A 26,874-nucleotide genomic window follows, 5' to 3' on the forward strand; every position below is an offset into this window, starting at 1 on the left:
CATATGGTGTTTAAAGTGTGCTGCTATTTAATAAGTATCAAAGAACACGCACGAGCACAATTTTAACCTCAGGCCCAACCTTTAACCTGTCTATTGGTCGTGGTTTGTTTTTCACTCTCCTTCGCATCGCTCCTTCCTGTCTCTCTGCCTTTATCGCCTGCGGTCTCACTTCTCGTCTAGACTCTCCCGGGCCGCTCACATTTCTGCCGCGCGCCCCCGCCTCTCCTCTCCGCCCCGCTGACTAGCCTCTTCCTCCTTTCGCCCCCTGCGCCCCAAGCCCGGGACTGCATTTCCCGGTAGCCTCCGCGGCCGGCGGCCAATGAGGGGCCGAGGATTTGGCGGCGGCGGCGGCGGCGCTCCAAGAGTCCGGGTGGGGGGGCTTTGTGCGCGGCGGCGGCGGCGGGAGCGGGCGGCGGGAGCGGGCGGCGGCAGGCGCGGCGGCCAGGACGGAGGCGGAGGCCGAGGGGGACTGTCCACGGTCGCCGCGGAGAGGCGTGCGAAGGCCGAGTCGAGCCCCGAGGACCCTGCTGCCCCGGCCCGGCCGCCAGCGTCAGGCTCCTCTTGCGGCAGCGGCTCCGCGGCGACCCCTCATTCCCTCCACCTCCCCTGCCCACCCCACCTCCCGCAGCCTTCCTCCTCTCCGCTCCACGCCCGGCCCGGCCCGGCCCGGCCGTGGCCCTCTTCGGTGTCGGCCGCCATGGCAGAGGCGTCCTGCGCGGGGGAAATCTAGCCCGGGGATTTCATGCGGCCTAGCTTGGTTCCGTCTCCTCCCCCCGCGGCCCCGGCGGCTGCCCGAACCCCAGCCCCACTCCGGGCCTCCGTGTCTCTCCTGTGATCGTACTGACACGGCCGGGGGGTTAGAATGGAACAAACTGAAGGTAAAGTGAATGTGTGCGTGCGTGTGTGTGTCTATGTGTACTGGAAGGAAGGGCTGAGGAGGGAACGACGAGGAGGGGGCGACCTAGGGATGGGACCCGGGTAGGGAGAGAGACCCTAGCAAGGATGGGAGGACAAATGGGTGGCCTCAAAGGGTTCGAAGGGAGTCTAGAAGGAGAAGCAGATGGCAAGATGGGGGGTGTGGAGGGGATTGGGGGGTGGGGCAGGGGAGGTAGGATTGGGATAAGAGATGGAGTGGTGCTGAGCTGGGAATTGGGAGTAGAGGTGGGATGGGGGCGGGGATAAAGATGGAACCGGGGAGGGGCAGGGAAAGAGAGGAAGAGTTAGGTTTGGAGATTAGAGACCTGAGCGGACTGAGAAATAGGGAGGTTTGGGGGTGGAGTGTGGGAACTAGAAGAGTCTGGGGGAAGAGGATAGAATTTGTTGGAGAAATGGGGAATCAAGGGAGAAAGGAGGGAATGGAAGTGGAAGAAAAGGTGGATTAGGAAAAGGGATGAGAAATGATTGAGAGAGGATGCAATAGGAAGATAGGAAATGGGAACTGGAAGACGTAGGATTAGGATAGGGAAGGAAATTAACTGAATGTTGAAAAGGATGAGAACTCTCGACCAAGCGTCACAGAGTGGGAGGAAAACAAGGGGAAGGGGGTTGTTAAAGTGTTACGAAGGGAAAGCCTTTTGTTCCTGTATTTGTGTGTATTCTGTGCCTTTTCTTTCAAGGCTAAAGAATAGAGAAGCTAGTGGTTGTGGTGTCGTGATTGTTGTGAAATGGGGAGGTGTGGGGCTTACTGTTTTGAGGGAGGAGAAGATGTGTTAGTGTTATGGTAGCAAGACGGGGAGAGACATGGCCATAATTTGATGGTTTTGGTGAGGGAGTGAAGACTATTCAGATTTAAAGGGGGCAGGGGCAGCCATGTTTGCTGCCAGGCACTGCAGTGTAAATAAATTCCTTCTCTCCGACATCAGTATGAATCTGGAAGGGGCCAGTTCAGATTGCTAACCCCCTTTCTTTCTATTCCTGAACTCTTCCCTTACATCTTGGGGTCATTTGAAATTATTCCTAACCACCAAACGAGGTAGTGATGTTTTCCATCTTGTATGTTTTGCTGCTTTCCTCCCCCCTTTTCCCTCTTCCTTCTAATTGCAAACAAGGCATGCCAATGAACTGCAGTGTAAATTTAACCCTTTTTATAAAGTTAAAACTAGATCTTTACTAACCAAAGAAATCATTACTACTCTCATATTTCAAACATGATCATGAAAAGTCTTTTAAACGTTGAAAAGCGTTTGTTTCAGAAGCCTCAGAAGCAGTCAGCATGTTTTCTGCAATTCTTTAAGTAAACAAGGAAATTGCATGTGTTATTTTACTTGGGCTGTGCTCCTGGCAAAGCATGCGTGTAGGGATGAGAAGGGGTAGGAAGATCTGCTTGTGATGGATTATCTGCTTACTGTATTTTGGATGTTGGAAAATTAGAAATGTGTGTATTTTAAAATGTGTTTCTCGTAGCGCTTATAGGTGATGGGCGTGTTAAGTGTATTCTTTTTTTTCTAAATTCTCTCTCCATCCTTTCCCGTTGCTTTCATGTAGCTAGCTCAATACAGTCTCCAAATGCCAGTTCAGCACAGTGCAATTATCTATGAAGTAGGCATGCAGTTCTTAGAACCTCATTGAGGTGCCAGTTTTTTTTGGTGGGAACTTCAGGTCACTCTCAGGAAAGCTACAGTAACTCTTTAATGTATTCGAATACAGCTACTTGTGTGATTTGGAATAGTTCCTATTCTAAAGGTTTAAATCCTGACAAATTTACAGTAGATTGTTAAATGGAGCCTAATTTATTTCCATACTGAAAAGGATTAAATGTGTGTGACTTTTTGTTTTTTAGTTTTAATTGGGGTAATCCAAACTTTAATCCATCGTTGATACTGAAACTGTTCTCTAATACCATGAAGGCCTGTTAAAATTGTAGTAAGATGGATTCAAACCAGTTGTGCTACATATTGATTTAATCTACGCTAATGCAACATCCTTTCAGGTGTTATATAGAAGTTTAGGATGTGTTCTTGGTCTGTTGGAAAAATTAAATTGAATATTGTTAGAGTGGCACTTTCTGAGAGCACCTTTTGTATAAAGGCCAGATTTACAACTTGGAGTATTTTGATTTGATAATGTTCAACCTGAATTTTAAAAAATTCTGTGGGGAAGATTTCCACTCAAAATAGGCATTCAGTGTATTTTTTTGGAATTTATTTTTATGGAGATTTCATATTTATATCTCCCACTCGATTGACATGTTATTTGTAATTAACTGGTAAATTGTGTGCATGAACTATCAGTGCCATACATTTTTTAGGAAAATTAGAAATTGTTGTATATTAAAATAAGAAAAAACACATTGGAAATTTGAATTATTCAAAAAAATGTATTCCTTTGTATTCAGCATTTTGTAAAGATCAGGATCCCCTGCCCATGAGTATCCTGGTTTCTAGAATAGGTATCCCTATAAATGAGGAAGGCTATTGTAGTTAGGTGATACTTAATTAAAACCCAAACTTGGCTCTTATTACCATGTCCATCAGCCCACCTTCTGCCTGTGGTAGGTTTTTTTTTAATCTTAAGTTAATAAATGTGCTCTTTCTTGTACTGATCAGATTGAATGAATTTTGGGTAAAGGAAATTGGTTGTCTTTGAGATTGGTCATCCTTGAGTAAATTGTCAAATCTGATTCTAAAGACACTCAGTTTCTGGAGTTTATAATAATATTCATAGTAATCATAGTAATAGCTGCTAATAGTTGTTGTCCTATATATGCTATGCTGAGTGTCTTACATGCATGATTTCCTTTTATCCTCCCAACAGTTGTATGAGGTTAGTACTGTTAACTCCTTTTTACAGATGGAGAAATTAAGGTTAAGTAACTTAATAACATCACACAGATATAAGTAGCAAAGCCAGTATTTGAACCCAGATCTTTTCTAATTATAGAACCTAGGTTAGCAGAACTTTACTTTTAGTTTCTTTAAAACAAATTTATTAAAATAATACATTTGTTATTTTAAAGTGTTTTTCAAATATTATAAAAGGCTAAGAGATAAAAAAATAAGTTAACACCCTGTTCGTCACTGATAACCATTTTGAAGTTTCTTGTGTGTCCTTCTAGAAAATTTCTGCATGTATATATGTATATTTGCCTTAAAATACATAGAAATCAGGTCATAGTGTCTGCATTTTACTTTTTTATATTAACAGCCTATCTGGGACATCCTTTTAAATAAGCACATATGGACCTACAACTTTTTTTTTAAGGGTCATATAGTGGTCCATTGTTCGGAATATTAACATTAGGTTAACAGGTTTTTGCTATTATAAGTAATATAGCAGGTCCTAAATTAAGTCCATAACAGCATATTTAAATGGAAGAGAGAGAGTCTGTTTTATTTTACAAGAGAGAAAACTGAGGCCTAGAGAAGTTAAGTCCAAGCCTTTGGTGACAGACCTGCTGCTTGGCTCTTTATACTACGTCACGTTACTTCATTATTATGAAAGTATTTGAGCTTTGTGTGAAAGCTCACGGTGAGGGGGAATACTCAAGGGTAGGCAGGTTTAGTGTAATGAGTGCAAGGGGATTAAGTTGCAGCAAGGCAAAGGATCGTGCTTCTCTTTTTTCATAATTTGTTCACATGTACATATAGCATATGTATAAAATATGTTTACATTTATAAGGAATCATGTCTGAGTATCTTGAAGTTGGTGTAATGAAATTTTTTCTAGCACAGTTTTTCCTGTTTTAATAAGATTATCAATGAAATAAAATAGCAACAAAATGGAAAAATAAGAGGTCCATCGTGGTCCTAGAAAAGAACTTGGGAAAGAAAATTGAGACATTGGTAAGTTTTGTAAAATGAGCTGAAAATACCTAATTGAAAACAAATTTTTAAAAAAATCTTAACAGGTACCATTGATTACTTTATTTTTAATTATTTTTGTCCATCAAGAAGAAAATAAGTCACCATGGATACTTATTCATTGGGTTCTTTTAAAACAAAAAGTCTGTTTTAGACACTTAAAAAATTTAAATAATTAAAGCTTTAAAAAGGTTTAGAATTTGGTATCTATCTGTGAAATCTGTTTCTTGATACAATGCTGTTTTTAATTTTACTTTAAAATAAAGAGTATTTTTTGAAAGAGCAGCTAAGATGATTTATTCCTTTTTTAATAAACAACATGCCCAGCATTTGTTTTTAAATGAAAGATGAGCTTTATTTCTATGGACTAATCTTTTTATAAATATTACTAAAGGTAAATTTAAGAAATTGATCATGCTACAACTACCTAACACATTGTTTTAAAGCTAACAGAGTTTTGGTTTTTTGTTGTGGACCTAACTAAGTACTTAATAAGCACTGTTAAACACTTCTGCGTTATGTTGTGCCTGTACGGTGTTGCATGAAAAGAAAGTAAAAGGCATATTTTAAATTTTGCGAATTTAGAGAATGTTCAGTTTTTAATAGATGGGTGTGTGTTGTTACTTGTAAAGTACTTCTGCTTATTGACAGGGTTTTGAATTTGAAAAGCTCTTTGAAAAAAGGTTCTGGGGTTATTTTGAAATTTAGATGTGGGTGTGTGTCATCATTCACTGATCTACAATGACAACTCTTTTTCTTACTAGGTTCCCTTTTTCATCTAGACTTAGGGCTATATTGAGGAGAAAAGGAATAGAGAAATGAAAGATTTTCGTATTCATATAGTTTCTATTTAACCATATAAATATATGAATGTTATTATCTAGTAATACCTTGCACTTACATGACATCTTCTGAGATGTTCCATAGAATTCCCACACTATGACTTTTTTTTTTAACATGGAATTGGAAAGCACAAGAATTGTTTAACCCAATTTAAAGATGGAAAAATTGAGATTTTGGGAACTCCACAGGCCAAATATACTGCCATGTTAAGTAGAATAAGGTTTTTGGATTTCAGTCCAATTACTTAAAATTTTTTTTTTTTAAATCTATGTGTTTCTTGACTTTTTCTTCATAGCCTGCATTATCCTTATTTTAACAGATAATCAAACACTATACAACAGTAAAGTATTTTTGTACCGAAAGACATGCTTTTTCTTATTTTGGTGTAACTTATATGCATACTTCCTGAAATAGATAAGGAAATATTTTAAATTTAAGAAATGTGTGGCTTCTGGGATTTTGTGGGTAAAACAAAATTTAGTTTATCAAATTGATTTGAGGTTAAGAAGAAGATTAAGAACTCTCTTATGAAGACTGGCCTAGTGGCATTTTGGTCATAGGCAAGACAATATTGTATCTTGTGTTACTAATGTCTCTTAGCTGTGTAGTCTTAAGAAAGCTGTACATTAAAAAAAAAAAAAAATAAGCATTTTAAAAACTTTTAAGTTGTGAAACATGATATATAAAGAAGAGAGCATAAAACCCAAATGTACAATATAAACAAATAATTAGAAAGTGAAGATCATATAGTTACCACCCAGGTACTAAGCCCTTTAAGGAAAGCTGCGGAGACAGCCTCATTGGTTCAGCTGGTATGGCCTTGGTGGTAGGTGGACTTAGGGGTAACAGTCTGCTGAAAAGTAACCTGAAAAATGAATAACCATGAGGGGTCAGCAGATGTCAAAACTGAATCACCAGTTTTTGTTATATTCAAAAGGGTTATCTAGACAATTTAAAAGAAAAAAGTTTCCTAACATTTAGTGTAGTCATTTAGTGATTTGAGATCTTAGTGCTTTGTTAATGAATGTGAAACAAAAAATAATACTGAATCCAACAAGAATCATCCCATTTTATACAAAGTGTTAGTTATTCAGAGTTCATCTCTGTTGCACTTTTTGGGCAGATTCAGTGACTGTTGGTTTTAGATTAATATGCAAACCCTACCAATGACTTTTGCTTAGAACATGTCAAATTTGCCTATACTAATAATCTCCTAACCTATCTTATTTTACAAAAACTAGTTTGACTCTCTTGCTTCCATATTAATGTAACCATTCAAAAAGTATTAACCTGAGAAGTAATCGGTAGTGATGATCAATGTTTGACTCTTCATCCTTGATGCCTCTTGATCCTTAGCCTTTTCTGTATTTTGGCTAGGTGGACCAAATTTCTTTCTTTCTTTTTTTATTTTTTTTAAAGATTTTTAAAATTTTTTCTCCCCAAAGCCCCCCATACGTAGTTGTATATTTTTCATTGTGGGTCCTTCTAGTTGTGGCATGTGGGACGCTGCCTCAGCGTGGTTTGATGAGTAGTGCCATGTCCGGGCCCAGGATTTGAACCAATGAAACAGTGGGCCGCCTGCAGCGGAGCGTGAGAGCTTAACCACTTAGCCACAGGGCCAGCCCCTGAACCAAATTTCTTTTGAAACTGGAGAAACTTCTTGGTTATGCGTCCCTGGCTTTCCAGACCATTTTCTTATGTGTTTGGAAAGGTTAAATGTTGGCTTTTGAGGATTTTGACAGCAGAAAAAGTAGAATGTTTTTTTCCCTCCGACTACCTGATGAATACAGTCTGTTTGCATAAAACTCTACAATGTGGACTTTAAGAAAGACATTTTTATAACACATCTACATACATAAATTAAAGCCTTTATTTGGTTATTATCATTTTGTCACTTTAAGCTGTCTGTTTTATATGATCTCTGCAGGATCCAAATACAGTAGCATAGAATATTTCCTGTTTGTGGTGAGAAACTTTTTGTTGTTTTACGTATCTTTGAATTCCTTTCTGTAATGCAATAGAATGTTGTTCTTTTTTTCTTGCTAAAAGTTAAATATATTCCTTGCTAATTTTTTCCCCGTGCAAGGATGATGAATAATTATTTTAAATCTTGAAAGGAACATATATGTTGATTTTTCCTAGATGTGGAAGCAAACATTATTTGATGTAAAAGATTTTTAAACTTAAATTAGATAATTTGGCTTTGTGTTTGAAGTAGAGTTAATATGCTTTTGGTCGTCTCATGGTTTCTGTTATCACCTGCACAGTTAAGCCTTGATCACTAGAATTTATTTCACTGGGTGGTAGAATTGGTTGAGGTATTGAGGTGAAGATTAGTTAACGTATTGCACACATATGCATACACGTACACACACGTATAATACCCCTAAGAAATGCTGATGGCCCTGTTTTTATTTTTTAATGGACAATTTGTACTTTCAAATTGCCTACTAGTTTAAAAATAACATTATCTTTAAGTTATGAAAGATTGTTTATTGTAGAGAAATTGAAAACCGGTAATATATAAAGAAGATTAAAATCACTTGAAATCCTACCAACTAGAAGTAACTACTATTAACATTTTCTTCTGTATCCTTGCAGCGTTTTTTCTTATTCATATATGTATTTTTTTACAAATTGGAATTATGCGTTAATATTATTTTGTAACATGCTTTATTGTGAAATAAATTTTGAGAATGTAATTTTAAAAGTTGACATATAATTTCATTGTATGGGTGTGCCGTCTCTGTTTACCATTCTTCTGTTGATGGTATTTTAGGCAGTTTGCAATTTTTGAATATTGTAATTTGATGAATATCCTTACAGATTTAAAAAAACTGTATGACTATGGTTATTTCATTACAGTAAATTCCTAGAAGTAGAATTAACAGATATGAACATTTCAGAAGCTTCTGACACACATTTCCCGTTTGTTCTCCAGAAAGGTTTTTTTTTAATAACAGGGTTTTTTTTAAAGATTTTATTTTTCCTTTTTCTCCCAAATCCCCCAAAAGTGCATAGTTGTATATTTTACTTGTGGGTCCTTCTAGTTGTACCATGTGGGACGCTGCCTCAGCATGGCCTGACGAGCAGTGCCATGTCTGCGCCCAGGATCCGAACCGACGAAACCGCGGCCAGCTAAAGCGGAGCACTGCACTTAATCACCCGGCCTCGGGCCGGCCCCTTGTAACAGTTTTTTTGAGAAGTAATTCACATCCCTTACAATTCACTCATTTAAAGTGTATAGTGCACTGGTTTTTAGTATATTCACCGCATTATGTAGCCATCACCACGGGTAATTGTAGAACATTTCCAGAAAGGTTGGAACCGATTTAAACTCCCAGCAATAGTAGCAATATCATTTATTTGTGGCTTTTAAAGTATAGTACAAATATTCAGGAACACCACAGCTTGTGTGATGTATACTTTATAATCACTATCATTTATTTTTTAAATTTTATTTCCAGTTTTATTGAGACATAATTGGCTGATATATGCTTTATATCTGTTTATGAATGAGATTTTAGAAAGTCATTGATGAAAAGAAGACGCTCATGTTTCCTATAAGAAAACCTGACTTATAAAGTTTAAGCTTATGATACAAAGTATGTGATAGATTTTTTGAATTATAAAATCATTCTCCTGTCCAGTTAAGGTGCTTTTATTGAGAGAGTGTTGCGTGTGGTTTAAAATATGTTTCTTTTTTTTTTTTTTAAGGAAGATTAGCCCTGAGCTAACTGCTGCCAGTCCTCCTCTTTTTGCTGAGGAAGACTGGCCCTGAGCTAACATCCATGCTCATCTTCCTCTACTTTTTTTTTATATATGAGATGCCTACCACAGCATGGCTGATGCCAAGCGGTGTCATGTCTGCACCTGGGATCCGAACCAGCGAACCCTGGGCCACCGAGATGCGGAACGTGCGAACTTAACTGCTGCGCCACCGGGCCGGCCCCTAACATATGTTTCTTTTCGTTTAAATTTTATTTCAAAACATCTTATTTTGGAAAATGTCTGGAAAGTGTGCTATACCTATATAATTAACTGTAGCAAACATCACCCTGTAGAAAGTATGCTTTTCTTTTTATTAAGGGAGGTTTCCTTTGCTCTGACCTTCACCCTGAAAGTTGTTCTGTTTGCTTTAAGCCATTTATCAAAGCATCTCTTTTTTTTTTTAACTCAGTAGGCAGTGGAGTGTAGGGCAAGAGTCAAGGAGACTTGAGTTCCTATCCCCACTGTTTTTATCTCTGAAGTGGAGATGAAAATGACTACTTTTTGCAGTTATAGGGATCCAAATTAGAGGTGCTAGAGTGTGCCTAGAACTGTATCAGGCATATAGCTGATAATAAATGACTTTTTTTTAATATAAGAAAAATAATGTATGCAAAATGAACTAGTCCTTAGTTGCATGTTTGATGGGTGAAGAAATGAACTCAGTTGGCTTAAACTCACTTTCATAGAAGTTAAAAGCTGAAAGTTAACCAATGCTTGAAGAGAATCTTTGCTTGGGTTACATGGGTGTTTCCTACTTGGTAGGAGAATTCATGCTGGGTACAAGTATGAACATGAAGTAAACTTTCCAGTCCCGACTTACTGCCGCTGTTGTTGGTAGAATAGCATGCTGGCTGTAGCGTCACCAAGGCTTATGCTCTGATCAAGCAAATAGGTGATAATGTAAAATTTGAATATGTTTGTGAAGTTCCTTGTGTTCTTCCTTTTTTTAAAAACAAAATTTTGAATCCAGTTGAACCTAAAATACTAAAGTAATAAACCTGATGAAGAACAACAACTACAAAACTGGTTTTTATAGGAAAGATTAATTTAGTAGGTTACTATTTTAAATATTATGATAAATTGTTTAGTACTTTAAAAACTAAATGTCATTTCTGTGATGTCTTCTCTTTTTGCCTTGCTATGGAGAATGGAGAATACAAGGTAAAAGAAAGAAAAATTTGAACATTTGCAAAATTTTAAGAACCAGTCTCAGAAACTGTTTCACTATAATTTAAAAGTTTGTTGGGGTATGAGGTAGGCAAATATGTGGATGAACCTGTTAGTTTACTAGATTTCATAGTGAATGGAACAGATAGTGGATAGAAGTTACTTAGTTTGCGATACTTTTCAGTGTGAGCCAGTACCCTTGATGTGAGGGGTTGGAAAATAATTTAATGTAGATTTTCTTCAAGTGGTAATACCATGTCTGTTGTTGCTGGGTGTGGTCAGAGAACAAAGTGAAGACAGTTGAGGTTAAACCAAATAGATAAGGGAAATAGGGTGTTTTACTAGTAAGTTTTGTAGTGATATGAGGCAGTTCAATAGTAATGTGGTTTAGTCAGGAAAAAATAAGAACTACAAAGCAAACTAAAATGTTGTATAACTTAATGGAATCATAGTGAAGTGAAAATTGTGTGATTGTATCTAGTGACAGGGTTTCTGGTTAAATGAAATGATATAATTTTTTTTTGTATTTCATTAGTTAATTGTGTTTACTATCACGAGGTCACTTCCTAAGATAGGATATTTTAATGTCCTTGACTATCATCCTTCTTTTAACATATTTTTAGTGGAAAATTGTTACGTGAAAGTTACAGGAAATATTTGGAGTGACAACACCAGAGTTAAACAGATTGTGAAGTAGTACAGTCATGCTTTTAAAAGTAGTGTTGCTCTATTATTGAGTGTATTATTTTCTGAGTATAACCTCAGAAAAATTAATAAAAATCCGAAGTAAACGTCCACTTCTCTAACACACCTTGATTACTTACTTAGAGGATTTTGTAGGAAGAAATATGGTGGTCATGCTGATTTACCCCCTAAAGTCTTACTTACGTAAATAGTATTGGTTGTGAATTTCGTAAAATTGTTTGCTATTGCAAATAATGAACATTGTTAATAATGTTAGTGTGGTGGGTAATTCTTTAAAGTTAATTTTTTAAACCACATCTATTCTTGTCAGAATGAGAATCCAAACCATACATTTATGTATTGATAACCAAGAGGAATCACAGACGGTTTTTCCCAGTTTGGAGTCATTTGCAGTCGTCTGGGTCACCTGACTTAACCTCCATTGTGGGCTGTAAATACAAGTCCAAAGATGTTGTTGTGTGTCTTTAAAATTTATGCAGCTAAGTTAGAGGTAGAATCAGAACTAAAACTCAAATCTGATGACTGCAAGACCAACGTGAGGGTGCCTTTTTTCTTGTCTCCGGATTTATCCGAGTCTGTTTGATTCTAGCATATAGATCTGATTGCTGGACTTCTTTCTAGCTTTACAGTGCTACTCACCAATTTCTTTAAAAAGTTTATGATTGACCTTATTTTTATAAGCTGTTTTGGGATGTTTTCGTCTAGGTCAAATTTGAAAAGTAATTTACACAGCACTGTCCAATAGAATTTGCTGTGATGATGGAAATGCTATATATCCGTGCTATCTAGTATGGTAACCACTAGCTGCCTGTGGATATTGAACACTTGAAATGTGGCTAGTGTATCTGGATTTCTAATTTTATTTAATTTTTAATTTTATTCAATTTTAATTTGCCTAAAATTAAATAGCCACATGTGGCTAGCACACATTTTGATATTCTTGGTGAAGGGAAAGAAGTAAGTAGAAATGGACATATTTTCACACTCTTTGCTCTTGTGATTACTGTATTTGTGTGTTTTTGTGGGATTGGGTTTTTAAAATCTCTCCTTTTTCCAAAATGCTCACTGTGTTAGATAGTGAGTAAATAAATTCACAGGAAACAACTTAGGTGTTTGAAAGCTAAAGTATTTTTTAAAATTCTCTTAGTTGATGTAGTTATTAACAGACTATAGACTGCTGACCAACAAAATGACTTCATTTCAGTAGTACTTTGGAGTAGTTATTGTTAAATAATATTTAAAGTTTAAACTTTTTATATTACGTGGAATACTTGACTGTTACTTAAATCTTTTTACTATAGCCATCCCTCAGAAGCTTCTGAAACAAAGAGAACTTGAAAGGATATGAAAGATAAGCCTGATGACCACGTCTTCACTTGTCTTCGTCCAGTTTGTCTATATGACTAATTCCTAGTTTTGATTCCCTTAGTCCTTTTTATAACAATCTAGCCTCCCACTCACTGTATCATATTATCCTGTTTTATAGTAGCGTATCACTAACAGAAATTTTCTCGTTTATTTAAGCTCCATAAGACAAGAATCTTATTTCCTTTGATTTCCCAGGACCTAGAATAGGGTCTGGTACATTGTTGGTGTTCGGTAATGAACCATGTCACAAACAAAACAAAAAGGACTCTGTGAAGAATAAGACATATATCTAGAATAACACGCCACATGGAGTCTGGGGATAGGAAGGTGAGACTCAGCATTTGATTATCTTGGCATTAGTGTGGGTAGTTTAAGGCTATTTGTTTAGAATGATTTTGTAAGTTTTTCTGGGAACTCTTTATTTTAAAAACAAACAAACTTTTGTCCAGACATATACATATGTACTAAATAAATCTTATCCATGTAAAACATTACAGATTTGACAGAATAGAAAAAAAGGGAAAAATATTTCCTTGGTCAGTTTTTGAGTATTCAGCCTCATTTCCTAACCTCTTAGGCAAAAACAGATGAAAGGATTACTCAGAGTCATTTGTATGCCACTGCTTGGAATGGAGAGAACTGCCAGCTCCTAATTTTCCAGTGTGTTATTTTGACTTAATGATCTATGAATGAACATCTCTGTGTAGCAGACATAGGCTCTTTAACAGATATAGCAATATTTGGCTGATACTGGTTTGAATTATCTCCAGGTGGTTGGAGATCAAATATTCTCTTATAGTAAATTAGGTGATTTGATTTCTAACTTTTAAATGCCAGCATGGTGAGTATGGAAAGGATTTTATTTTTACTTATCTTTTTCTATATGATTCCTGAATAGTTAAACAATGTTTTAAGATGTCAATGAAAGCCTTTTTATTTAGGGAACTTATACATTATTTACCTTTACAAAACAAATGTCCACTTAGAAGTTATTCATTAGGAAAAATGTTGGGTTCAGGGCTGGTGCAGTGGCATAGTGATTAAGTTTGTGCACTCCATTTTGGTGACCCGGGGTTTGTGTGTTCAGATCCCAGGTGCGAACCTACCACTCATCAAGCCATGCTGTGGCAGCATCCTACAAACAAAATAGAGGAAGATTGGCACAGATGTTGGCTCAGGGACAATCTTCCTCACCAAAAAAAAGAAAAAGTTTGGTCAAAGACAGAGTCTTTAGAAAAAAGAAGAAGAAAAAAGACAAAATATTGGCTTAATATAGTTCTTTTGGACAGCTATGAGAGCCTTTTCTTAACTGTACCTATTAAATATCTAAATTAGCAGATTTTAAAAATTAGTTCTTACCATAGTGATGTCTTTACTACAAGTTTCCTTCCCCTTTACTTATTTTTGTGAAAATCGGCCACAAAATCCAATGTGACCCAGAAATTTTGGTTGTCAGAAATTGAAAATCTTAAATACGCTAAGTATTTTAGTACTGGAAGGACCCATAACTTTATTGTCTCATACATGGTAATGGTTTTACTGCCATTTCGTTATTCATATCACATCTGTGACTAGAATGAAAGTAAACTCCAGAGCATAGAAAGCAGCAGTGACTGTGCCAACAAAATGGGAAGAAATCATGTCCTTTCCTTCTGCATGTGTAAAAGGTGGCAGCAACACCCTACCAGCAATTAAAATCTAATGGCTTTTTCTGACTGTCCAGGGACAAATTGTTGGTCACATTAGCCCATTTGTATCTCTAGATAGGACTATTTATGTTGTGATAGGGTAAGACTTTTTAAAGTGATGTTTCTGTTTCAGGTTCCCCATATCTTAGGTTAACAAATCTAAGGGAATTCCCCTCCTCCCTGTCATATGCTTCATGGGGATGTTAGTGGAACTAAAGAAGACAGTGAGTGTTCGGAAATGCTTTCAGAGAAGCCTCTGTGTTAGTTTCCTGTTGTCTATCTGACAAATGACGTCAAACTTAGTGGCTCAAACACGGCACAGATTTATTCCCTTGCAGTTCTGGATGTCCAAGTTCAACGTGGGTCTCACTGGGCTAAAATCAAGGTATTAGTAGGGCTTGGTCCCTTCTGGAGGCTCTCGGGGAGAGTCTGTTCCCTTACCTTCTCCCGCTTCTAGAGGCCACCTGCATTCCTTGGTTTATGATCCCCTGCCTGTTTTCAAAGCCAGCAGCATAGCATCTTCAGATCTCTCTCTGACTCTGACTCTTCTCCCTCCCTATTTCACTTATAAGGATCCTGGGTAATCCAACATAATCTCTCCATTGCAAGATCCTGAATTTCATCACATCTGCAAAGTCCCTTTTGCTGCATAAAGTGACATATTCACAGGTTCTAGGCATTAGGATGTGGGCATTTGGCAGCAGCGGGGGGCATTATTCTGTCTGTCTCAGCCTCTGTACAAGTTGAAGATGCTGGCTTTATGAATTGTAGTAATACGGATGTTTCCTGTAGCAGTAAGCATTGCCTTTCTTAGTTAATACAGACGAGAGAAGAGTGGTTCGAAGGTCAGTGACAGTGTACCACGTGTAAAGAGGGCAGGTCATGAAGCAAGACTGCCTGGTTTTGACTCCTGGCTCTGCCACTTATTATATGTGGCACCTTGGACAAGCCACCTAACCTGTTTGTTCCTCAGTTTCCTCGTCTGTAAAATGGAGACAGTAGTGTGCATTTTACAGGGTTTTTATGAGGATTAAATGGGATAATACGTGTGAAGCACTTAGAACATCACATCGTGACTGCTTGGTAAACGATACTGTTTTACTTGAAGCGTCTTTTAAGTATTTTTCATTTGAAATTTCAGAGAGACTCATAGATTAAAATCTGGATCTATTCTCAGTTGTTGCAGTGTTTTTAATATTTGAATACTCAAAAATATTTCATATTCAGGAAAACATCTGTGCATATTAGTCATTAAAAATAGGGTATCAACTGAATAAATATGAGTATTTCCTTAGTTTACAATTAATGAATTGTACTTTTTCTTTTGAAAAAACATATTAAAACTCTTGTGTAAAAATCATTATAGAATCTGCAGAGAAGCAAAAGGCAAAGCAGACAAGAACGAAACTCACCCATACTTCCATTCAGAGACAGTAAGCATTTACACTTGAGCAAGCATCCCTTTAGGGCAGTGTTCTCAACCCTGGAGTAATTTTGCCCTCCAAGGGGACATTTGGCAATGTCAGGAGACGTTTTTGATTGTTATTACTAGCGGGTTGTACTACTGGCGTCTAGTGGGTAGAAAGGTTAAGATGCTACTAAACATCTTACAGTGAACAAGACAGCCCCACAACAAATTATCTTGCCCAAAATATTAGTAGTGCTGAGGTTGAAAAACCTTGTTTCAGAGCGTGGACTCATTGATAAATGCATTGCCTTCTCAGTCTAATTCTCGGTCATATATTTGAATTTTGGATTGCTTACTTCCTGCTCAATGGGTTACATGAAGTCCAGATAATAAAGACCAAATTTGATTTGGTAACTCATATTTGGCTCTTGGGAAATGTTAGTAATTTTGGAGGTTAGTATAACACAGCAATTTTATGAGGTTTCCAAAAAAGGTTACACATTGAAATTATCTGCATAATTTTCAGTTATGAAGTTGAAGTCCTGTTATAGCAAATACTAATGCTGTGATTTGGGGCTGTGCTTCTGACTGTATTTTGATAGCCAAAACATGTTTTCTCCTATCTTCATTACTTGGTTGGAAATGAAAATTTAGTAAAACAGCAGTTATAATTTCCTTTGGTCTTTTCTACCATCCCTGTATTCATTTAGCTGCCTTTTTCATTCACTTACTGTATCCTAGGGGATAGGGAAACAGCAATGAGCAAAACAAAGAAGTACCCTTGCTAGAATTGAAGTCGTTTTGTTTTGTTGGTTGGTCAGTTGGTTTTTCTATGACTAAAGAAGGCATTGCTACCCTATGCTTTGGAAATTAAAGATAAATATGACCTTTAGATATCTGAGCACATTTGGCAATTCTCTGAATGATGAAGTTACTCAGAGATACCTCAAATATAGTGCAACATTGTAATATAAATTTTGCGCTTACTCCAGATTTTGTATTAGTCTATAGATGATTTGAAAAAAGAGAAGTCATTTTATTAGAGTTTCAGATTGTTAATGTGCGTTGTGCTCTACAGTGATAACGTTGTGACAGTTTCTCTTAATCCCATTAGTAGTGACTGAAGTTTTAGACACTGAAACAAAAGACAAAGCTTCATTTCATGATAGACCTACTGTTTTGGAAAATATGAACCCTAATATGTTAATAGTTTGTATATGCCTGTAGAATTATTAGATGCATGGTAGCATGCTTCATATGAAATGTGGGTATAGAAATGTTTAAAGTTTCCTGAGAAGAAATTTCTTGTCAGCCAGTGACTCTTTTATGTGATGCGTTTATACTCTGTATTCCCGGCATTTATCTTCTACTCTAATTTAATTCTGATGAAAAGATTACTTGATAAAATATAATATTACATACTAAAATTTTGAAAGTTTAAAAATAATGAGGGTAAATTTCCTTTTGTTGTGTCTTCCTCTTAGTGACCTGATTACCTGCTGCTAGTCTAGTTTTGTGTTGGACATATAAATAATCATAGTGTAGATACTTTCTAACTTTATTCATGACCTTTCTTAGGAAGGGAAAAGCAAATTTGTACAGTCAGCTCTTCTTCTTTCTTTTTGGTGAGGAAGATTGGCCCTGAGCTAACATCTGTTGCCAATCTTCCTCTCCCCCTACACCTAGAGCCCCAGTACGTAGTTGTATATCCTAGTTGTAGGTCCTTCTGGTTCTTCTGTATGGGATGCCCCAACAGCATGGCTTGACGAGTGATTCTAGGTCTGCACCCACGATCAGAACTGGTGAACCCTGGGCCGCCAAAGCAGAGCACATGAACGTAACCACTTGGCCACGGGGCCAGCCCCTTTTACAGTCAGTTCTAAATGCATGCTGCTAACAGACACCCTGTGGCATTTCAGTAATACTAGTTACTTAATGGTTATTAGCTCATATGAAAATAGTTAAATTTTTAGCCCAGTCCTATGTCCCCTTACTGTAATACTCCCTCTGTTTACAATTGATTTGTGTATTGACACTGTGCCAGGCACTGGAATTGGCATAAGGATTCAGAGATGAAGTAGTTCCATGTCTTCAACATAAACTTCCAGTCTTTCTGTATTCTCTGACATCTAAGTTGTTTCTATTTCCCTGAATTATGTAGTGTACTTTCATTAAGTATTTATAATTTGGTTTTGCAACATATCAAAAAAGGACCTTCTAATAATCTAGATAATTTGGAAGCTGTGATATTAAGAAGCCAAGAAGATTCTTAACTGAAACCGTTTTAGGTATTGGTTAATGTAGGTCTTAGCAAAGGAGCACCTCTCCTTTCCCACAGGTTTTGTTCCCTAAGCCTGGAAATTTTTGAGGTCCCCTGCATTCTCTCTCTCTCCCCCATGCCCCAGCTTCTCAATCTTGGATGTCTTCCTTTGTCACCCAGAGCACTTGTCCCTTTCTTTCAGAAGGGACTCTGTCTTGCCCATCTTTTTATCTCTAGTACTCAGGACTAAACATAATACAGGCACTCAGTAGGAAATGAATAAATGAATCTTACCAGGAGCAATTTCTGAGCCTCATCTCTGGCGCTTTCCGTTTATTGCTTTTCTCTCTCCACTAATAATATAACTGTACGACTGTAGGAACCGTGGCTGATTTTCATCCCTATAACTTTAGTGCTTAGCCCAGTGTCTGGTAAGTAGTAGGTGCTCAATAAATATTTGTTTTATTAGAGAAGCCTGAATAGGTTGAGGTGGGGACAACCTGGCAACTCAGCTGTAACTTTTGATCTCCTTCCCATTGTAGCAGCAGCAGAATGGGAAGGAAGGAGCTGGCACGAACCTCAGCCCAGCTTTGTCTCAGCCTAGAAAGGGCAATTAGCAGACAGCACCTGGTATCCAGAATTGATGTAATAAAATATTTTACTGTGATTTCTTACACAAGTGTTTTGAGATCATGTTCACTCTCAAACACACATGCACACACTTCCTTTAGGTCAAGATGGTCCTCCACAGTGTATTAAGTGCTATGGTAGAGTATAGGTAGGATACTATGCCAACAGAAGAGGGTACTTGACTTGGCTTCAGAGGGTGTGTGATGTGTAAGGGATGGTCTGGGAAAGCTTCTTGGAGTATTTTAACACGTCTGAATAGAATTTAAAAGATGAGCAATTGATGAGAGAGGAAATGCTAGAATGGTGGAGGGTAAGGTGGGAAAGCTGAAGCAGCAGAAGAGGAGGCTGGACAGGTAGGTGGGGACCAAATCAAGAAAGGTGTGCTTTATGGATTTTATCCTAAGGCATAGAGAGCCAGGGGAGATTATTAAATTTGAGAGATTTTTTGTTTTTAAGTACTGTTGATGCTGGAGAGAGCAGATTTTAGGTGGACAACTTTGGAAGGAGAAAGAGCAGTTTGGAAGTTGTTCGTCTAATCCAGATGAGAAACAATAAGCCACAGCCAAAGAACATAGCAAGAACTGGGCGGATCTGGAAGAAAGTTGGAGAGGAGAACCAGCTTTGTTTTATGCATTGAATTTATCTTCTCCTAGTCTGGGGCTTGTCTTTTCACTTGTCTGTGTTGTCTTTTGGTATACAGTTTTTTAATTAACATTGTGTGTTTTATTAATCAGTTCCTTTATGTTTTGTATATTTAAAAAATCCTTCCCCACCTTGAGTTTATACAGATCTACTCCTGTTTTGTTTTTGTTTTTTCTTAAGTTTTTAAGTTTTACTTTTTATAATTGTCTTTAATCCACCTGGAGGTGTTGTATTATATGGTGAGGATCTAATTTGCTTTGTACATGGATAAGCAGTTGTCCCAGTACCTTTCTTTGAATCTTCCATCCTTTCCTCACTAATCTGCAGTGCTGCTTCTGTTACGTGCCAGATTCCCATATGGGCTTGGGTCTGTGTCTAGGGTCTTATTCTGTTTCATTGTCTTTGCCTTTGCCAGCATCTCAACTTTAATTATAATAGCTTAGTAAGTGTAAAAGGTTTTTATTTTAAGCATATTTAACCTGTGTACAAACCAATAATTCCTTGAATGGATGTTGTAGACTTTTTTTGTTGAAAGACATGCAAATGCTTTCTTGATTTCTTTTAGAGCATTCTTTTTTTTTTTGAGATGTGATTCACATACTGTACAATTCACCCTTTTAAAGTGTACAATTCTGTGGTTTTTAGTATATTCACAAGGTTGTACAACCATCACCACTAATTCCAGAACATTTTCATCATCCCCGAAAGAGATCCATACCCTTTAGCAGTCAGCCTCCATTCCTCCCTCCTCCCAGCCCCTGACAGTGACTAATTTTTGTGTCTCCAGGATTTACCTGTTCTGGACATTTCATATAAAGAGAATCATACAACATGTGGCCTTTCATGACAGCATTCTTCTTTCTTTTTTCTTTTTTTTTTTTTTTACTGTGGTAATATTGGTTTATAACATATACATTTCAGGTGTACATCGTTATATATTTCGATTTCTCTGTAAATTATGCATTCTCATTTAAATTGAATAAAATTAATAGATTAGCAGCTCATTCTGTGGGAATATTACTGTGTCTTTAAGAAAGTAGGACAAAAATACTATACCTTAGTGGAGAGAAAGAAGAGAAAATCTCACCAATATTTATTTTTTGTTTGTTTGATTTTTATTTATTTTTTTTATTGTGGTCATAATAGCTTATAGTGAGATTTCACTTTTACATTCTTGTTTGTCATATACCATATAAGTATGCCCCTTCACCCCTTGTGCCCACCCTCTGCCCCTCTTCCCCTGGTAACTTATTTGTTTTATTTTTTTTTCTTTAAGCCTCAAATTCACATGTTATTTCTCCTTCATTTATTGAAGAGGGGCCAATCTTACACTTTTGCTTGGTTGCTTAATGAGTAAATGTCGGCGTTCTGTTGATAAATCTTGAGTTTAGTAGATGTAGACAGAGTGAGATTACCTTGATTTGGATGTATGTTGTGAGTAATTATATAAAAATGACATGATTTGCTTAATATCTTGGTGGATAAGTGAGTAAAATCACTTGAAAATACAAAGGGAATATATTCTCTCCTGAATCACTTATTTTTTAAAGCAAGCAGATTTTCCTCTTTAACCCAGAAATTAGTCAGCCGTTTAGGGTTCTTTTTAAAAAGCTACCTTGGAAAGTACCTTTTAGTCAAGATATCCAGATAAGATTTACTAATATGGAACATTTATTTAACATACTAAAATGCCGTAAGGCTTTTGTGTCATTTGGAGAATTGATGTTTTATTAGTATAATTGCTGAAAAATAGTTCAGAAAATAAAATGTTTTCCTCTAAATCATAGCATTAAACTTTCAGAGTTAGCCTCAACCAGAATGGTAGTAAACCTCTTTAAATGATTCAGACTTTTGACCAGCAGTCTTTCCAAACCTCATAATTTTGACATCCTTGATTTTTCATTAAAAAAGTCATAGGGAAACTAAAAATGTGTTAAGTAACTGTAGACTTGATATGGTTATATAATGGCGCCCTCCCCCACCCCCCACCCCCAGTCGCGGAAGTCCAAGCATTTGCATTACCATGGAAATTTAACAAATCGTTTGAAAGAAAATGCCCAAATTCCAGTCAGAAATAACCTGCTTCTGTACCACTGTGCCTGCAGCTATGGATGGGTGTTATCTACCACCTGTGTAACGCTTGGATGCCATTAAAAGTACTTTATTTTGTTTGTGGATAAAATAGTAAATCTTGTAATCTGATATGGTTCTTGTTCCCTCATAGGATAAGATAATCTGAAGACAAATAGGACAAGCACTTCCATCTTGTTTGTATATCCTTGATGAAAATTTTCAAGCAGGATCCATTTTCTTTGAAAGATTGACTTCAGTTGTATAATCACTCTACCAAATTCAGTTGTTGCGTTTTGTCCATAACAGAGCTAGATTAGATGCTGTCACTTCTAGCTGCTTTTAGTGAATAAAAGGTAAACATTGTTGTTCATTTCCTTTTTGGTGCTACAGAGGCATGGTCAAGTTCTTAGAACCAAGTGGTTGATTTTTTTCCTTTTTTTCCCTCGTAACCCCTATCCTCACCGTGATGTTTTTTTTCCTGGGTGAAGTTAAAATGGAGAAAGGCTTGCGAAGCAAGGATATTGATTTTTAGTGTAACTTGCTACCTGTTCATGATTCATAGTTTGTGTTTGCTGATTTTTTTTTTTTTTAAAGATTTTATTTTTTCCTTTTTCTCCCCAAAGCCCCCCGGTACATAGTTGTGTATTCTTCGTTGTGGGTTCTTCTAGTTGTGGCATGTGGGACGCTGCCTCAGCGTGGTCTGACGAGCAGTGCCATGTCCGCGCCCAGGATTCGAACTAAGGAAACACCGGGCCGCCTGCAGCGGAGCGCGCGAACTTAACCACTCGGCCACGGGGCCAGCCCCTGTGTTTGCTGATTTTTAAAGGAGTGTGTTTGGGCTCCTTAAAAATATTTCTCTCCTACTTACTTCTAAAAATGATGAATGGCTTACAGTTTTAAATTAGATATGATAAAATAACATAACCTCTGTTCTTTTTTAACAATACATCTTTGTTATTACATTACTAGCAATTAAATAATTTTTAAATTATGAAAGCCAAAATGGGCAATACAGAATTTATAGCTCTTTGACTATATCAAATGTTCACTCTGATCCTATAATTAGATTAAAATATGAATACAACACAGAGCCAAAAAGAATGGAGTCCTTTTTTAAAACCTGGCATTACAGGATTTTAGCATTGTTCCTATAGATTAAGCCTGTTTTTTAAAGTTTTTACTTTATAGAAGCTCCAGTTTCACCCTTGCAAACCTATGTACTGAAAATAATGGACCATATTTTTTAAAAATTAACTCCCCTCTCATTTTCTTTTTGGTGTAGATTTGGGGAAAAAATAGTAAAGTAAAAATCTCCCTTGATGCTGTCATCCAGAAATCTTCATATTCTGTCGTCAAGTGTGAGTCACAGTTGAAGAAGTTTTTTTGGAGGGGTATATGTGTATTTATTAAATTGATTTCAAATAAGAGATCTGATTTTCAAACATTAATGATCATTCAGTTAGAAATTGGTATGTGAATATATTTGATAGCTTTCTCTTATTACATCTCAAAGAGTGTATGCTTAAGCTTTCTTTTATTGTAGTTCATTTTGATCTTTTGCTTTAAAACAAAATGATCCTCTAATTTTTGAACATTGTGTTTTAAAAAAATTTTTTTTATAATGTTTTGCCACAGTAATCACCAAACAGTAAAAATGCCTGGTTTTCAAGAACCAGCATAGCTGGTTCATTACTGTAGACTGTCTGCGTGCACTCCCTTCCTGTTACTATAGAAACACATACAGACTGTGGTTTTGTCGTAAACCTTGAGAAATGTTCCTTACAACAGTTCACATAAAGAAACATCTGGATCCCTTATTTATCCTGGGGTAAAGCAAGACCACCCTCTTCCACTGTGTTGTGGTAATCACATTATATTCCACTATTTTTCTTTAGCTCTAAAAATTCTAATGTTGATATATCAAGTACAATATTTGTATTTTAGTATGATTGATTATAATTGCTGGAATAGATTTGGAAAATTGATGTTCAGGCCAATTCAATTAACTATGAAAATTGCATTTTGAGAGCTTCCACATTCTGAATTTCAGATCTACAGTATTAATAACTAACTAGAGTTTTAAATAGATATGCTTATATAGGAGTTTTTGGTATCTCTTGGTCTTTTATTGGGTTAAAAGACTCTCCCCGGAAATTCGTTTAACTTCTTGCCAGTCTCTTGGGGCTTTAAGCCTTGCAGGGAAGGTTAGCCCAGAGCTGAGGAGAATCTCAGTAGTGGCTAGGTAAGCAGTTGTCAGTCAGATTTTGCCAAGGATGTTACCTGAGGAGACCATAACTGCATTTATAGTCTCTTGCGTTCTCCATGGAAAGATCCTCAATAACTCTCTGAGGCATTTCATTTATATTTAATAACTCCTTAAGTTTACACAATTTAGTTTAAAGATTCATTAAGCCCTTCCTCTGAGCCTTCACTTTGGGTTCTAGGAGCATTTGGAGGAATAAAATTACTTCCTGCTCTTAGGAAAATCACATGAACAGATTGTTTTGTGATTAATTCTAAGAGGCGTGCATAGCGTAACTTAGGAACACAGAGGAAAGTTACTCAGACTAGGCTAGAGCTTAAGTGACTACTTCTTGGAATTGACTTTCTGAGCTCAAAAGATGTTAAAAGTCAAGCAAAACAAAAAATTCTAAGAGGGCATTTTAGGCATAGGAGATAACATTAGTAAAGGCACAGTATGAAATCATAGTGTATACAGTAATTCCCAGGAATATAACATTACTAGCATAGGAAAGGTGACTTGGGGTTGGAGCCATACGTAGAGACTTTGCCTGGAGGGCTTTATGTGCTCTGCTGGCCAAGGTGCTTCAACCTTTTCTAGGAATCATTGAAGGATTTTAATTAGGAAAGTGATGTGGTTAGATTTACAATTAAGTAACCTAGGAAAGTATTTAAGGGGTAGTTTTGTCTGAAAACAGAAGTAGGTAATTTATATGACATTGTAGAACCACCACTGATTCCCAAAAGCCTGTATAATGATATCACTATGAGGAATTTTGACATATAATAAAATATAGGGGGCCGGCCCCGTGGCCAAGTGGTTAAGTTCCCGTGCTCCACTGCGGCGGCCCAGGGTTTCGCCAGTTTGGATCCTGGACGAGGACATGGCACTGCTCGTCAGGCCACGTTGAGGCAGCGTCCCTCATGCCACAACTGGAAGGACCCACAACTAAAGTATACAAATATGTACTAGGGGGCTTTGGGGAGAAAAAGGAAAAATAAAATCTTTAAAATAAATAAATAAATAAAATGTAAAATTTTCTCTCATTGAGAAGAGACTGGTGTTAAACATAGAAAACTGAGTATATACAGCACAGCATGTAATTTTGTAAAGTAGAATCCAGAAATATGTACAGTCTACCAAAGAGAATTGTTCATTTTAAAACTTTATTGTAGTGACTTAAACTATTCATTTAACACATCATGAATACTTAATTGATATAGTTATGCTGTTCATCTGAAACATGTGACATGCTTTTTTCCCCCACTTTGTATCTAAAATTTGACTTAAGGATTCTGTCAACTTTTCTGTTATCACTCACCTCATGAATAAATTGGTAAATAAATGAGCTGTAAAGCAGTAGTTAATAATTTTCAACTTTTTTTCATTTAAAACTGTGGACAGCTTCAATAAAATTAAGAAAAAAAATTCATTGATTGATTTACTTATTAAAAAGAAAACTAGAAACATTGGTCAGGAAGAATGTGTCATAAATTGTTTGCCTGTAGTAGTTTCATTTGCTTGGAAGTACATATTAGAATGAGTCGAAGACTAGTACCATTATTTAGTTTCCTGCCAAATTGTTAATTTTGGGAAGTGGTATTGGGGAAGTGTAAAGAATGAATGGTTTTGTTTTTGTTGCTATTTACTTTACATCCTTAGGGATTGTGGGAAACGAGCTTACTTGTTAGGAGCAAACGCTGTGGAACAGAGTGCCTGTGTTTGAATTCTGCGTTTACAAGATGTCTGTCTATGGGCAAGTTACTTAATCATGCTGGCCTTCAGTTTTCATTTGCCAAATGGGGATAGTAATAGTATTTCCTCAAAAGGGTGTTATGAGGAGTGAAATAAGAAATGTGAAGCATTTAGGATAGTATTGACAAAGTAACTCCTCAAATGTTAGCCATTATTATTTTGACTTTAGTAATACCAAAAAAATTAAAACATACCATCTTTATCAGGGATTTTTTAAGAACAAAGGAATGAGTTTTTGGTGGCCTGTACTGACTAATTTTAAAATTAGTGGGTGAAAAACACCTAACTTCCACATCCTGCCTGTATTTCGTGGCCTAAATGCCTCCTTGTCTAGTGAACATTGTTCTTCTCAAGTGCCAGTTATAATTGTATTGGTAACACGATTTACTTCTTAGTCACCTTCTGTTTCACAGTGTTCATATTGTTTACTACTATTTTATGAGTCTTGCACATAAAATCTTATCTTGTCTAGTATACCAAAGAGATTATAAATGCTTTTAGGTCAGAGACAGGTTTTTCACAAGTTCTGTGTGCCCAGTGTTGCACTAAATGATGATGTAGCCAATAGGTATTGAGCTCTAACTATGCTCAAGGCACTGCTCATGGATTAGCTCTTAATTCTTACCACAACACTGTACAACGTAGACAATTATAAGTCTCCACAGTTTCTGGATGAGGAAACAGAGATTAAGTTGCTTAAAGTCACATAGGTAACAAGCCTTGGATCTGGGTTTTTGAACCTAGTAGTTTGATTCTGAGCCTGTACTCTGAACCACTGTGCTCACTAGAGAGCCTCCTAACGCCGGAAGGTCTTAACTCTTCTGTCAGTTGGCGTGTCTGCTGTTTGAAGGCCAGCTGCCGGACTGCAGTACATAGAAAAATCACTATGGAGAGGAATTTAGTTATAGTCCTAAAATATCTTTTTTTTAAATCATCAAAACTACTTTCTTTATTGCATTATTGAATTAGGTGGAGGCATAATATGAAAAAGCATGGCTCCAATCATGCTGAGACTTTCTAAAAAATAGAACAATGTGGACCATTTGGCTTATTTGATCAGAGTATGGTGTCACTATTTAATGCAGGCTTCTACTACCTTAAGAAACTGTAGCTTTTCTTTTCAATGCTTCTTCCAAACCCTAGCCAAATTATTTATTTTTTATTTTTTCCCAGCGTTTTACTTTTCAAATTTTCAAACCTTTAGGAAAGTTAAAAGAATATTACAGTCAACACCTGGATTAGCTAATGGTTAACATCTTACCTCCTTTGTTTTACTCTTCATGCATTGTGTTGGGTTGTTAAATCTTTTAAAATCTAGAATGGTCTTTCCACCTCTTGTTTGTTTGTTTGTTTATAACATTAGCTTTTTTGAAGAGCCCAGGCCAGTTGTCCAAGACTGTGTTTCACATTTTGGATTTGTCTGATTGTTTCCTCATTTTGAGATGCAGTTTAAGCATTGGGAAAAATACTTTGGAGATGATGATGTGTTAATGAATCATATCATGAGGCACATAATGCTGGGT

General features: G+C 36.8%; 1 protein-coding gene across 9 annotated transcripts in view; it reads left to right on the forward strand.

Moving 5' to 3' along the window:
* Nucleotides 1–362: 362 nt before the first annotated feature.
* NSD3 (nuclear receptor binding SET domain protein 3) overlaps nucleotides 363–26,874 on the forward strand; it is a 102,665-nt gene continuing 76,153 nt past the window's right edge. For 7 of the 9 annotated variants that reach the window (XR_011498876.1, XR_011498877.1, XM_070500065.1 and 4 more), the window contains exon 1: nucleotides 738–878. The gene's annotated coding sequence lies outside the window, so the exon portion shown is untranslated. Of the gene's footprint in view, nucleotides 879–12,586; nucleotides 12,981–26,874 lie in introns of those variants that run through there. The other 2 variants (XM_070500072.1, XM_070500067.1) reach the window with 2 other exon arrangements.

This window comes from Equus asinus, chromosome 27 (genome assembly GCF_041296235.1).
Source record: "Equus asinus isolate D_3611 breed Donkey chromosome 27, EquAss-T2T_v2, whole genome shotgun sequence".
NCBI classification, from domain to species: domain Eukaryota; kingdom Metazoa; phylum Chordata; class Mammalia; order Perissodactyla; family Equidae; genus Equus; species Equus asinus.